This window comes from Dama dama, chromosome 5 (assembly GCF_033118175.1).
Source record: "Dama dama isolate Ldn47 chromosome 5, ASM3311817v1, whole genome shotgun sequence".
NCBI lineage: Eukaryota > Metazoa > Chordata > Mammalia > Artiodactyla > Cervidae > Dama > Dama dama.
Window position 1 is genome coordinate 122,127,077 of NC_083685.1, and position 13,372 is coordinate 122,140,448.

General features: G+C 50.8%; 1 protein-coding gene across 2 annotated transcripts in view; it reads left to right on the top strand.

The window, feature by feature from the left end:
• Positions 1-1,127: 1,127 nt before the first annotated feature.
• RBFOX3 (RNA binding fox-1 homolog 3) overlaps positions 1,128-13,372 on the top strand; it is a 317,599-nt gene continuing 305,354 nt past the window's right edge. For both annotated transcript variants that reach the window (XM_061141266.1, XM_061141267.1), the window contains exon 1: positions 1,128-1,266. The gene's annotated coding sequence lies outside the window, so the exon portion shown is untranslated. The remainder of the gene's footprint in view (positions 1,267-13,372) is intronic.

Below are 13,372 nucleotides of genomic sequence, written 5' to 3' on the forward strand. Positions count from 1 at the left end.
AGGGGAGTGCAGTCCATGTAACAGCTGGTAGAAAGATGTGATGTGAGGTGGGGGCGGTGGGAGGGGGAGGAGTGCTTGAGTGTGGGGGCACAGCTGGGAGGCCTGGGGACTGCAGAGGGTGTGGGAGGCGGGGAGTGGGCATGGTCGGAGGAGGGGTCAGTGGTACAGCAGGAGGCCGCAGTAGCAAGGGTCCTGTGGGTAGAGGAGGATTTACCATGAAGTGATGCACCCACAGGGCTTCCCTGATAGTAGTAAAGAATCTGCCTACAATGCAGGAGACCCTGGTTCAATTCCTGGGTCAGGAAGGTCCGCTAGAGAAGGGATAGGCTACCCACTGCAATATTCTTGGGCTTCTCTTGTGGCTCAACTGGTAAAAAATCTGCCCGCAATGCGGAAGACCTGGGTTTGATCCCTGGGTTGGGAAGATCCCCTGGAGAAGGGAAAGGCTACCCACTCCAGTATTCTGGCCTGGAGAATGCCATGGACTGTATAGTCTATGAGGTCCCAAAGAGTCAGACACGACTGAGCGACGGAGCCCCGGGTAAGACCCTGCACCTTACTTTTGCATCCACCACCTTGTCTTATTTTCTTAGAAAAGGACACCCTCCCCCAAACCGTGTAAGCTTCAGAGTCCCCAAACCTGGACTGACCCGGTTTGCAGGCCATTGTAGCAAATCTGGGTATTGCCTCCCAGTGAAACAGGACACCATTGGGGGGATGCATCAGGAGAGTGAAGTCACCAGGGGAATCTGTTAGAACGAGAAGGACAAGGCGGTTGCTGGAGGTGGTGGTGTGGCCATGGGTCCTGGAATCTGAACTGGGTGAGCCGGGGGGTGAGAGCAGGGGGGATGAGACCAAGTGGGGTGAGACGGGCACAGTGGGGTCAGAGAATCACGGGGGTGGGTGCGGCAGGGCTCCGCAGAAGACGTCCCACCCTGGGCAGCAGTCCGGCTCTAATGATTTGTTTTTCACAAGGTTCCCCCGATTCCCTGGTGGCAACAAACTGGCTTCAAAGCTGCTGTCTCTTCTCTTGTTTATTAACACCAGTGTTTGTTTTATATATTAAAAAAAGGGATGTTGGCTTCAAAGGCATTTACATTTTTCCTTTTCTTTTCCTTCAGGTTGGAAAGCTGCCTCTGAGACCCTGAAGCTTTTCCTGCTGATACTCGCTCCTCCCCAGTAACCCTCCATCCCCAGGGGAGCCCCAGAAAGAACGCCAGGGGGGCCTCCCTGCTGCCACAGAACCACCTCGCCCGCCACTCCCAGGTAAGGCCGCACCTGCCCACCACCACGCCCGTCCTCGGAGTTTGCATTTGTGATGGAAAAACATCTTCACGAGGAGATTTTATTTTACGTGAGGGAACGACAGGGACCTTCTGCTGGCTCTAGTTTGCAGATTGTGGGGTCTTCTGTGTCTTCAGGGAGGAGGACGGGGAGAATTGTAGAACCGCAGGAATGCCTTCGGTGGGATTTTGTAAGGAGTGGCTGCTGAAACCCATCAGCCTGGTGGCGAGTGGTTATCCCAAGAAGGAGGGTGGACGGGGCGCTGGGTCCACCGTCTAGTGTCAGCACGAAATGCCATGGTGGCCAAGGTGGGAGTCTGACCCCCTTGCATGGTTCCCTGTCCTGTTGTGCACTTTCCCTTGCGGCCCGGGGATGGGCTTCGATGCCTTCATCTGGCTCTAGAGGGAACTCATGATTGCCCGGCTCCCTCCTACAGTGGCTGGGCTGTACTTTAACCCTGGCTTCACAGGCGTAGGGCCCATCCCCCGCAAGACTGCCCCACTTTTAGCTGCAGGTCTCAAGGACATTTGCACTTCTGACCAAGTGGTTGCAAATTCACAGGTTCGCACAACTGCCTCAGTTTTACTAGAACAACTTGCAGTACTCAAAGTGCTATGCTTTCCATGAATCTTTGGAAGATAATTCTTGCTTGAAGCCTCCTTGAAGGAGGTTGCAGGGCCCAGCTGCCTCGCCTTTCTGTGGGTTTGAGAACCAGTATTCTAAAACAGTAAGTGCTTGGAGTCGTAGAAGCTGAAAGTACCAGACTGGCCGATCCCGATGGCTGGTCCGGGCATTTGGGGCTGGGTGGGCTGGCTACGCAAGCTCCTTTTCCACCCGGAGCTGTTTCTGGGTGCACATGCCCTTTCTGGACCCTTTGTGGCTTCTGAAGGTGTTCTTACAGTTGTGAAGCAGGAAATGTGCATCAAGGCTCTTCTCCCTTCCAGTGGGGTGAAGTCCAGGCGAGAGATGCATCAAAGGGAAGACCCTGGTGTCCTGTTCGCCCTGAGTAGCATGAGGCCTGCAGAGGAAACTGGGCTCTGTATCACCTTCTGATCACCTCCAGGCGGGGGGTGGGCCTCGTGACGGGAGAGGGCCAAGCACATCCATCAGTGATCGGGGTGCTAGCTGCTGACCCCTGCACCCTCCCACCCAGCGGTGGCGCCCCCTGCTTTTCTCAATGAGATCCAGATGCAAGCTTTAGAGGGGGCTGCCAAACCTACTATCTGGGTGTGCCTGTACATCCAGAGCTGAGGTCCAGAAAGAAAATGAAGGGTAGGGCAACAGGCATCTCAACTGGCTCCTCCCTCCCAGCGGCCCCCTCATCCATGACTTAGTCATGAGCAGCAGGAGCAGACATTTTGGAGAAAAGTCAACCTGGGAGAGGGAGGTTTGGGGAATAGCAGATGCCAACATAGGGCCCTGCAAATATACATCTTCCACGCCCTCTCATAGTGGAAGTTCTCCTGGAGAAAGTGCTCCCCAGGGGTGATCTGGGATCAGTGATGCAGAGACTACAGGGAAGAGCCTTCTGCTCAGGTGAGCAGGCTGTCCCATTCCCAGTGGCACGTGGGACTGTTGAGTGTATCTCCTGGTCACTGCAGGTGTGTCCTTGATGGAGCCTGGAGGTCAAGTAGGGGCAGAAACGGTCGGCCCAGGGCACGGAGGGAGAGCTGTTTCCTTCCTAGCCATCATTCCATCCCTGGCTCCCTTCTTCTGCCTTGGAAAGGGTCCCATAAATTATAACCCATCCGGAGGCTCATCCTTTAAATAAGGATTTGATTTGGATTTTACTGTATAGTAAATTCTGAGTCCTTATTAAAAACATGGGTGGATATTAATCTGCCACAGAGTGAGATTTGTCTCTCACATGCAGGGGCACAGGCTGGGGCAGACGGGTTCTCCAGATCAATGGGGAGGGAACCCACCTGCCCGCGTCGGGGACGGACACTCGCTGTAGGCCTCACCCGCTCTTCTGTCCGTGACCCTCCGCTTTCTCTCTCCCGTCCCTGTCTTCACCCTTATTGGACAGTCTGACTCCTTCCAAGGCCTGGTGCTGTGTGTTACGGTCGCTCACACGAACAGAGGGCACCGCTGGCTGTTTCTTCTCCAGATGTTTTTTGGGGTGGAGGAGCATCTTTGTTCTGGAGATGAACAAAGTCTGACCTCTAACTCCTTGAGGGTTCTGACCTCTAGTCCCGTGAGGGGTGCTCCTAAAACCTGCAGGGGGCAGGGGAGAGTCCACACCAGGGTTTACTCTTTTCATCCAAGAAAGAGTGGCTTTGGCTTGGGCCAGTGGCACCTTTTCCAGCACAGGGGACAGTGTGTGACCGAAGCAGGGGCTGCCACACTCGTGTTGGGTCAGGCGTGGGTGTGTTGTGTCTGTGCAGCTGGTAGCTTGGGCTGTTTCCCACCCCGCCTCGACAACATTAGAACCCGTCTGTCTACCCCCGGCCCCCACCCCAGGGGATGGACCCCTGAGGGGCAACATGCGACTTCCCATAAATCATTCCCGAATGAGCGTGCTTCCTGCATCATCCATCACGCTCATCTCTTGTCTGCTTGTTTTTAAAAGCTGTTAAACTGGAATCCATCACATGGCACCCTCGGGGGGCCAAGCTGCAGCAAAGGCTGCCCGCATCAGCAATATTAATGCACACGGAGCTTTCTGGAGCATCGAGGTAAATGTCTCCCCGGTGGTGGGGAGACGGAGAGCGTGACTTTATCTAGTTACACCAGAAGCTAATGGGATGTTTCTCTGACACTTGCAGTTAATACATTCCTGCCACGCATGAGGAAGTCCCGGTGGCTGCTGGGTGGAACAGGTAAAACCCACCTGAACGATGAGGCTGGTATTTTTCCCTTCTTGTAGAATCACCTCTTATTTGCTTCTCATGTCTGATATTTTAATTCGAAGACTTTAGCAGAAGCCAGCCTTTGGAAAGACGAATCTTTCTAGAAATACTGGTGGTTGCTCTTCTATTGCTAAATGTATTTTGGAAAAGAAGATTTGGGAAGGTACTGAGATCAGCTTTAATCCTTGCTTCTGAACCTTCGCGGCTAGAACAAGTTCTGGGGATATGCCCATGAGGGAGGGGGAGGAGTCTGGAACCCTCTCCTTATATACATTCTCTCTCTCTCTGTCCCCTTTCCTTTCCTCTAATTGCATGAGGAAGGCCTGGACCCTGTTTCTCTGTGGCTGGAATCTTCCAGGCTCTTTAACATTCACCTAATTGACTAGTGCTGGATTTCCTTCCAAGAGCTTCCCTGGGGGGCTCAGACAGTAAAGAATCTGCCTGCAATGCAGGAGACCTGGGTTCGATCCCTGGGTCACGAAGATTCCCTGGAGAAGGGAATGGCTGCCCACTCCAGTATTCTTGCCTGGAGAATTCAATAGAAAGAGGAGCCTGGCGGGCTACAGCCCACAGGGTCGCAGCGAGTTGGACACGAATGGGCGACAAATACACTTGCCTCCAAGAACCCCTCTGTCTGTCCCAGGCAGATGTCACAAACCTTGGTGGCACCGGTGATATTTTGTCCCATCTGCTTTGGGCTTTTCTGCTATCCTTTTCTGTGCCTCGTGTTTTCTCTGGTTGAAGGATGAAACTGCTTGTTGGCAGGGGTGGGCCGATATTTTTGGTTGGTGACCTCTGAGCTCTGGGAGTGAGCAGCCCAGGAGGCTGGGCGGGTGGCAGAGGGCGCTGTCAGAGCACCCCCTTCACACCGGAGCTGTCCAATTAGAGCCCATTAGTCACTCAGTATGTTAAAGCATTAAGAACAATTAAGGGTGAGAAGAGTTTCCAGATGTAGCTTCAGCTCAGGGGCTGGAAGGGAAACACTGCTGGCCGCTCCCCAGATGGAAATAGTCTGAGAGGAGTGGCAGGCATCAGCAGCGGCTCCTAGAGCCCAGGGCTTTAGGGTGGGGAACCCACAGGGGGGCTCCTGATTCAGACACTCGGTGGGAGGCTCCTCGGGCCGCTGCAACAAAGAACCACAAACCAGCGGCCTTAAGACAACAGAGATTTATTCTTTTTCACAGCCCTGGGGCTGGAGGTCTGCAATCAAGGTGCCAGCAGGGCCCCATTTTCTCTCTCCAGATTCTGTGCTCGCTGCCTGTCCCGGTGTTGCTTGGCTGGCAGACACATTTGTTCTAGTCTCTGCCTCACCACATGGCTTCTCCCCTCGGCGTCTGTCTGTCCCTGTCTCTTGACACAGTGCGCTCCTGTGTGTGTGTATGTGTGTGCCCACATTTTCCCTCGCTTTTTGAAGACACCGGCTAAGGATTAGCATCCCTCACTCCCTCCCCCGCACTCCAGGAGGACCTCATCTTAACTTGATCACATTTGCAAAGACCCTAAGTCCAAATAAGGTCATTGTCACAGATATTTGGGGATAGGATTTCAAGATATCCTTTTTGGGGGACACCATTCTACCTACTGTATCCGCTAAGACTACTGGGGAGGAAGGTGAGCCTAGACACCTTTACTACTTGTTCCTTACCCCCAGAAGTACTGTCATTGGTTCATTTTAAAAACAATGATAAGAATGTACCCATGGGCCAATTAAGAACTGAAGGCCAGAGCCCTCAAGCTATAAGAGGGACTTCTTGAAAACCCCAGCCCAAGGTCATAGGTCGTCTGTCATTCAAGAGGCAGCTGCAGTGCCAGGAGCTTTTGCCTGAGATCCTTTCTGTGTCACCCCCTTGCTACCAATCCCACTGTTAAGACTGGTCTTAAGAACAAACCAAGCTTGAAAAAGACAGACCTCAAATCTAAACCTGAAAGTAAGCAGTCCTTGCCGCATGTCTTGGGAGCTATTTCAGAGCCTGGCCAGTGAGGGTCTCCCTAGAGGCTCCGGAGGCCTGAAGGAAGAGATTACAAGAGGAAGTGGGAGCCAGGCTTGGCAAGGTGAGGGAGAGAGGTCTCGAGGAAAGGAGGGGGTCAGGCACTTAGGAGCTCTGGAGGTTAAAAATGTGGAGGCTCTGAAGGCTGGAGAGCCCAGAGGATGAAATGTGGGAGTGGGAATCCAGAACTGGGGGAGGTTGGTAGAGAGAGGAATGAACATTCCAGGGGGCAAGGAGGAGTTGAGCCTGGAAACAGCCTGGTACCCGCTGCATTGAAGTCTGTGGATACAAAGGTCCAGGGTGGGTGAGACGGCCTCCTGGGATTCCCAGTCCTCCTTGTGTGCACATGGTCGACCTTCCTGAGAGCTTATGGGCCGTCAGTAACAGGGCTGTAAATGACTGTCACCACTGACAGCAGCAGGCAGGGGCATGGAGGGGAGAGCGAGACAAGCGTCACACTCAGTGTGATGTGCTGACACACATGTGCACTTGTCACATTCAGTCCCAGTAAAGTGCTTGGGACTTAAAGGAGAAGTCCTGGGCAGAGAGGCATGAGAAGTTCTACATGGATTTATACAAACCCACTGATTCTAGATTCAAAGTGGGCTACTGGGGGCCATGAGGGTTTGTGAGCCAGCCTCACGCAGAAGTTGATGTGTGCTTCCTGGTCCCGCTGCCAGGCAGGTATCCAGGCTATGCCCTTGGATCGGATCCCATAGAACCCTCACTTTGTTCTGTGTTGACACGTGGGCTGATGGTGAGCTCCACTCAAAGGGCAAACAGACGAGCGGGGATTTTTATGGATTGGGAGAAAATTATTTTTTTTTTATCCGATTTGCAAGGATACATTAAGTATTCCCAGGCCTGGTGCTTTCAAAGACATCTGTGTTCTGAAGGGCAAAGAAAAGAAAGGGAGTGTCAGCAAATGCCTCAGGAAGAAAAATTAATTTAGAAGTAGAGGTTGAGACAAGCTTAACTTCAGTGGTGCATGTGTCTCTGTGTGTGTAGGGGAGAAAACATGGAGGCAGAATAGAATCATTTTTCTCTTTTTTCTTTGAGGTGGGAGAGGAGGTAGCACATGGACAGATGGTGTTTTTGAGTGACCTTGTGTAGCTGAGTGTGGCTGAGTAACGGCTGGAACTGTAGGAAGCTCGCAGGGTGTGGCCACCTGCAGCTACCAGTGGGGGTTCACCAGGATGCCAGCATTCCGGTAGGACCTGCAAGCAATCAGATGACAAACCCAAGTTCAATGAAGATCAAACAACACACTCAGAACACAACCTCTTGTGGGAGACATCCGTGGGCCTGGAGTCTCTAAAGCAGGACTTAGAGCTTGGAGACTGGTCCAGCTGAAAAGCTGGGTGACACGTGTTTGCAGGTATCTTATCCAAGGTTCTCATCTCTAGATTGACATGTGTCATCTCTGTTAATCCTCACAATAACCCTCTAAGCTAGGTCTCCTGAGGAAACTGAGCCATACAGGAATGGTGAGCACAGGGCTGTCCTGAATTTGAACCCACAGCTGCTGCCTGGTGACAACCCTGGGTCAGGACCCACGTCTCTATGATCCAAATTGTGCATGCGTGCTCAGTTGCTCAGTCATGTCTGACTCTTTTCGACCCCATGGACTGTAGCCCTCCGGTCTCCTCTGTCTGTGTTTTTTTCTGGGCAAGAATACTGGAATAGGTTGCCATTTCCTACTCCAGGGGACCTTCCCAATCCAGGGATCGAACCTGCATCTCTTGCATCTCCTGCACTGGCAGGGGGCTTCTTCACCACTGTGCCGCTTGGGAAGCCCACGAACCAAATCAGAGCCAGTGCCCACCTGTGAGCTGCTGCTGATTCCAGCAAGATGAGGACAGAAATTGAGAGTGTTCATTTAGAACCTTTCACAGTCAAAGTGAAAGAGCAATTTTCTGTCTACTTTTGTGTCTACTGAATCTAATAATAAGAAATCAGGCTTTGTATTTTGTAAGTCTTTTTATTCCACTTTTCCAATAATCCCATGCTTGTAGCTTAAAAAAAAAAATGTGGATCTGCAAATAAATTTGAAATAGAACAGTGAAGCCTTTGCCACAGATAGTTTGAGAAGCCCAGATGCAGGGGATACAAAGTCAGATCACAAAACTGGTGAACTTTGAATAAGCTCTGTGGTTGACCTGGTTTGGGAATGTGGTCATGTGTGAGGGTACGTTCGTTTACTTGGGCTGCCGTGACAGAGCGCCCAGACTGAATGGTGAACAGGAATTTTCTTTCTCACAGTTCTGGAGGCTGGAAGTCCGTCTAGGGTCAAGGTGTGAACAGGGTTGGTTTCTTCTGAGGCCTCTTTCTTTGGCTTGTAGATGGCCATCTTTTTCCGCATCCTCACATGATCGTCCCTCTATGTGTCCAGGTCTTAACCTCTTTTTCTCGCATGGAGATAGTCAGATTGGATTAAGGCCCACTCGTATGACTGCATTTAAACTTACAGGCTTCTCAAGTGGCACAATGGTAAAGAATCCGTCTGCAATGCAGGAGATGCGAGAGACGTGGGTTCGATGCCTAGGTCGGGAAGATCCACTGGAGGAGGAAATGGCAACCCACTCCAGTATTCTTGTCTGAGAAATCACATGGACAGAGGAGCCTGGTGGGCTACAGTCCACAGGGTCTCAAAAGAGTTGGACATGACTGAGCATGCATGGAGCCAATGACCCTTTAAAACTCTCTCTAAATACAGTCATACTCAGAGATACTGGGGGTTAGGGCTTCAACTTAATGAATTTGGAGGGGACACAAGTCAGCCCATAACAGAAGGGGATGTGAGAATTCTCTGCACTATTTTTGCAGTTTCTTCAAGTCTTAAATTATTTCAAAAGAACAAGTTTTTTTTCAAGGATGACACTCACCTCCCCCAAAACAGCATGGCCACTGTGGTTTGCTTGGCAAGATCCCAGCAGGCATCCATCATTCCAGGTTTTGGGGGACGATACCAGGAGGGATGCCAAGTTGGCATGACCCAGGCCCTGCCTCTCTCTGCTGTCTGCCCTCTGGTTCCATCCCTCCAAGTCCACAGAGGGCAATCGGAAGGTACATGAAACAGACACTGCAGCTGCCTTTCTACATTCTCTGTCTATGGAAGCTCCTCTTGGGTCCCTCCCTCTTTGGGGTTTCTTTTTTTTTTTAATTTATTTATTTTTTTAATTGAAGGATAATTGCTTTACAGAATTTTGTTGTTTTCTGTCAAACCTCGACATGCATCAGCCATAGGTATACATATATCCCCTCCCTCCTGAACCTCCCTCCCATCTCCCTCCCCATCCCACCCCTCTAGGTTGATACAAAGCCCCTCTTTGAGTTTCCTGAGACATACAGCAAGTTCCCATTGGTTCTTTATTTTACATATGATAAGGCAAGTTTCCATGTTACTCTGTCCATACATCTCACCCCCTCCTCCCCTCTCCCCATGTCCATAAGTCTGTTCTCTACGTCGGTTTCTCCATTGCTTCCCTGCAAATAAAGTCTTTGGTACCATCTTTCTAGACTCTGTATATATACATTAGTATAGGATATTTACTTTTCTGTTTCTCTCTTGGGTTTCTTAAGGGCGCAGGCTTCTGCTGCTTCTGTGTTCTTCCCACAGCCTCGCACCTAGTAGGATTCCATAAAAGACTTCCCACAGAATGTCTTGATATAAACACCCTTGAAACACACTCCCTTCCCCCTGGGAAGCGTTGACTCACTGGTCACCCCAGGTGTAATGTAGGAGTAATCTGCTCCATCGTAGACCCTGCCGAGGGGATGGGAGCACATTACTCACTCAACAGCATTTACAGAGTAAGGCGTGTTGTCACTAGGAAGAATTTTCAGATCCTGATTATCCTCTCTACAGTGTATTCAGTTGAGAGGCTGTAGGTTTGTGTATCTTAATCTCTGTTGTGCTGTTTGCAGCTAAGGAAACAGATGCCTGCACACCCGAGTGTTAGGTAACCTGGACAACCAGGACAAATGTCCCCTGTACCTGACATGACCAGAGGTCATGAGAGAATGTTTTCTCTCATTTGTGAGCCAGAATGTCATTGGATTGGTCACTGTTCTAGACCATTCTGCTGCTCTAAAAGTTCCCAAGGCAAGAGTGTAAGGACTTTTTAGTTATTTAGTACTTCACGTAGACCCATACATTCTTTGCAAAAATGCTTTGCTCTCGGTCCCCAGGGCATACATGGAGCATTTCACTCTGACCCCACTTTCCAGGAGCTCAGATATCTGGCAGGCCACTCCAGTGGGAGACTACTCATCCCACCGGCCTCCAGAACAAGGCATGCATGGGCCCAGGACCCGCCTCCATTGGCAGCTGGGAAGGCTGAGGCATTTTCGCTGAGGCAGGTACAAGCCTTATTTTATCTTCTATGGAGAAATTAATTTGAGTGATTTTTTTCTCCTTTTCTGAGTCTAAAGGAAGGCCTGGTTATAATTTCTTTAACATGAGAGTACATCCCAGAGGTAGAGCTTGCACCTGCACGGAGTAAGCTGTGCTCTGGAAAGGGGAGATTAAATGGCTTGTCTTGGATGATAGAGGGCACACAGCATTTCACTGGAGGTATGATTTTTTTCCTCTGAAGACTCCAAAAGGGTAGAAATATTAAACCTGCACCCCTGAAAGACTGGATGTCTGTTGCCAGAAGGGGTCCAAGGAAACCTGACATCTCTTTGATGTCTTATTTGTTATCTTAAAAATTCATGCAGATCTTCCATCTCTTCCACAATATGCTCTTGCTCGTTGTAACATAACAGTACCATTTCTCCAAAATACTTCGGCTGAAATGCTTTAGGAATGCTGTGCATGCTTACTCAGCTACCCCGTCTCATCACCATGATTCCTTGAGTGCCTTAAGGGGGTGGTTAGGGGTGGGTCCCTGGTTTGAGAAGCTTGGTGAGGATGTGGGGGAGGGTTTCTAACATGAGATGCACATGTGTACTGGGGGTTGGTGGATTGGATTAGATGTATTTTAATGGCATAACCTGTAAAATTGGATAAGACCCTTCATACAATGCTATGACATTTCATATAGGGGTCCTAGTGGCCTAGAGATGAGCTGTTCAGTGAAGATACTCCACCCCCATCAGCTTGCCAATTTCTGGTAACAATCTCCACTCTTTCTTCTCTGTGTGCGCAGGGTAATGTATCAGAGATACCCCTGTTGGCCATTGGAGGTGGGATGATTTCTCAAGCTGGTGATATCCATGTGTGTGTTAGTTGCTTAGTCGTGTCTGACTCTTTGTAACCCACAGACTGTAGCCCGCCAGACTCCTCTGTCCATGGAATTCTCCAGGCAAGAAAACTGGAGTGGGTTGCCATTCTCTTCTCCAGGGGATCTTCCTGGCCCAGGAATCGGACCTGGGTCTCCTGCATTGCAGGTGACATCCATAGTTAGGATGAAACCCAAATGTGTACGTATTCATTCTCCAACATTTTTGGAGCACATTAAGGGCAGAAAATGACCTGGTGCTGTGGGTCCTGAGCTAAGCATAGGATGGTACAAGGAGTGATAAAATAGACAGCCTATGGTCAGCAGGAGAACCCACATACGTGTGTGAAATTCTCACACTGGGCTCTTATTTAATCCTCAGAGCACTCTGTGAGATGTGTATTTCTGTGGGAGGAGCCCGGCTCTGGAAGTGCACTCAGTAAGCAGAGGACCTTGACTGTCTTTCCCTGCTTCACACATCTTCTCCTGACTCTGGCTCAGCAAACTGCCCTTCCCCTGGCATGTAACATTCCTTGCCTTACATTATGTCTCCCTGCTGGAGTCCCACCATGAGAGTCTGGGCCCTGGAAAGGAATCTGCTTCCTGAGGACACAGATCCAGCTGTGTTCAGCTGTGGGTGTAAGGGGATGTCCAATGTGGCAGGTTCCATGCAGCCTCTAGTGTGCTTGGGGAAGGATCAGACCCAAAACCCACACTTGCGGCAGAGATCTTGGGAGTGCAAGCAGCGGCATCGGTCCTTCCAATGAATATTCATGGTTGATTTCCTTTAGGAGTGACTGGTTTGATCTCCTTGCATTCCAAGGGATTCTCAAGAGTCTTCTCCAGCCCCACGATTTGAGAGCAACAATTCTTTGATGGTGAACCGTCTTTGTGGACCAACACACACATCTATACGTGACTACAGGAAAAACCTTAGCTTTGACTATAGGGGTCTTTGTCGGCAAAGCAATGCCTCTGCTCTTCAATATGCTGTCTAGGTTTGTCATAATTTTCCTTCCAAGGAACAATATATCTATCTATCAATCATGCATGTATTTATCCATCCGTCCATGTATCTATTGTCCATCTATGTGTATGTACATTACCTATTATTGTCCATCCGTATCTTCCCACTCACCTCCTCTCTGGAAATCATTGCTTATTATTATCACTGCCAAGTTTATTTTTAAGCTTTTTCCTCTTTTGATCTTATAAGGGTGGGAGTGTTTCCTTGCCCTGCTGTCTTTCATGCTTAAGTGGGGCCTTCTATCACCTCTCAGGCCTCAGCCAACTAGGGAGGCTGTGAGGCAGGAAATAAGCACTGGGGGGAGGCAGTTGGTGAGGAAAGCCAGGCAGAAGGCAGAAGGGAAATGTGGAAATGTGCCCGAGGAGCCTCCTGGAATGATGATCAGGACTGACGTGCGACACGTGGCATCTGTCTGTGACGTCCACGGCCGTCAACATCCAGCCCCTGACCTGTCCTGTCCCACCTGGCCCCTCCCTCCCTCCTCACTGTCCCACCCACATGCTGCCTGTTTGTTCTTATCCTCCCTGCCCTGCCCCTCCTCACAGCTGGTAAACGTCCAGCTCCTCCTCCTGCAGGCCAAGGGTTATGGTTGTCATCTTGAGGCTTTCTGGGCTCAGCGTGGGGCCACTGTGCCACGTCTGGAGACATCTTTGATTGTCACCACTGGGAGATGCTACCAGCATCTTCTGGACGGAGGCCAGAAAAGCCTCCAGCGCACAGGGCAGCTCCCACCAACAGAGAATGACCTGGGCCTGGATGGCCCGAGTTGGGGTTAAGAAACTGGGCCAGATCAGGGCTCCTGGGTCTGGACGTAGTGCCCAGGTTTGGTGCGGTCATGGTCCTTACCTCCCCAGTGTCCCCCAGGGCACCTGCCCCGGGGACATCCTGCATCTCCGCAGGGAAGGGACACAGACTGAGAGGTGCCGTGAGGGAAGCTGCAGGCGCTGGGCAGGGAGGCGGCACAACGCGCTGTCCCTGGTGCTGGCAAAGGACCTC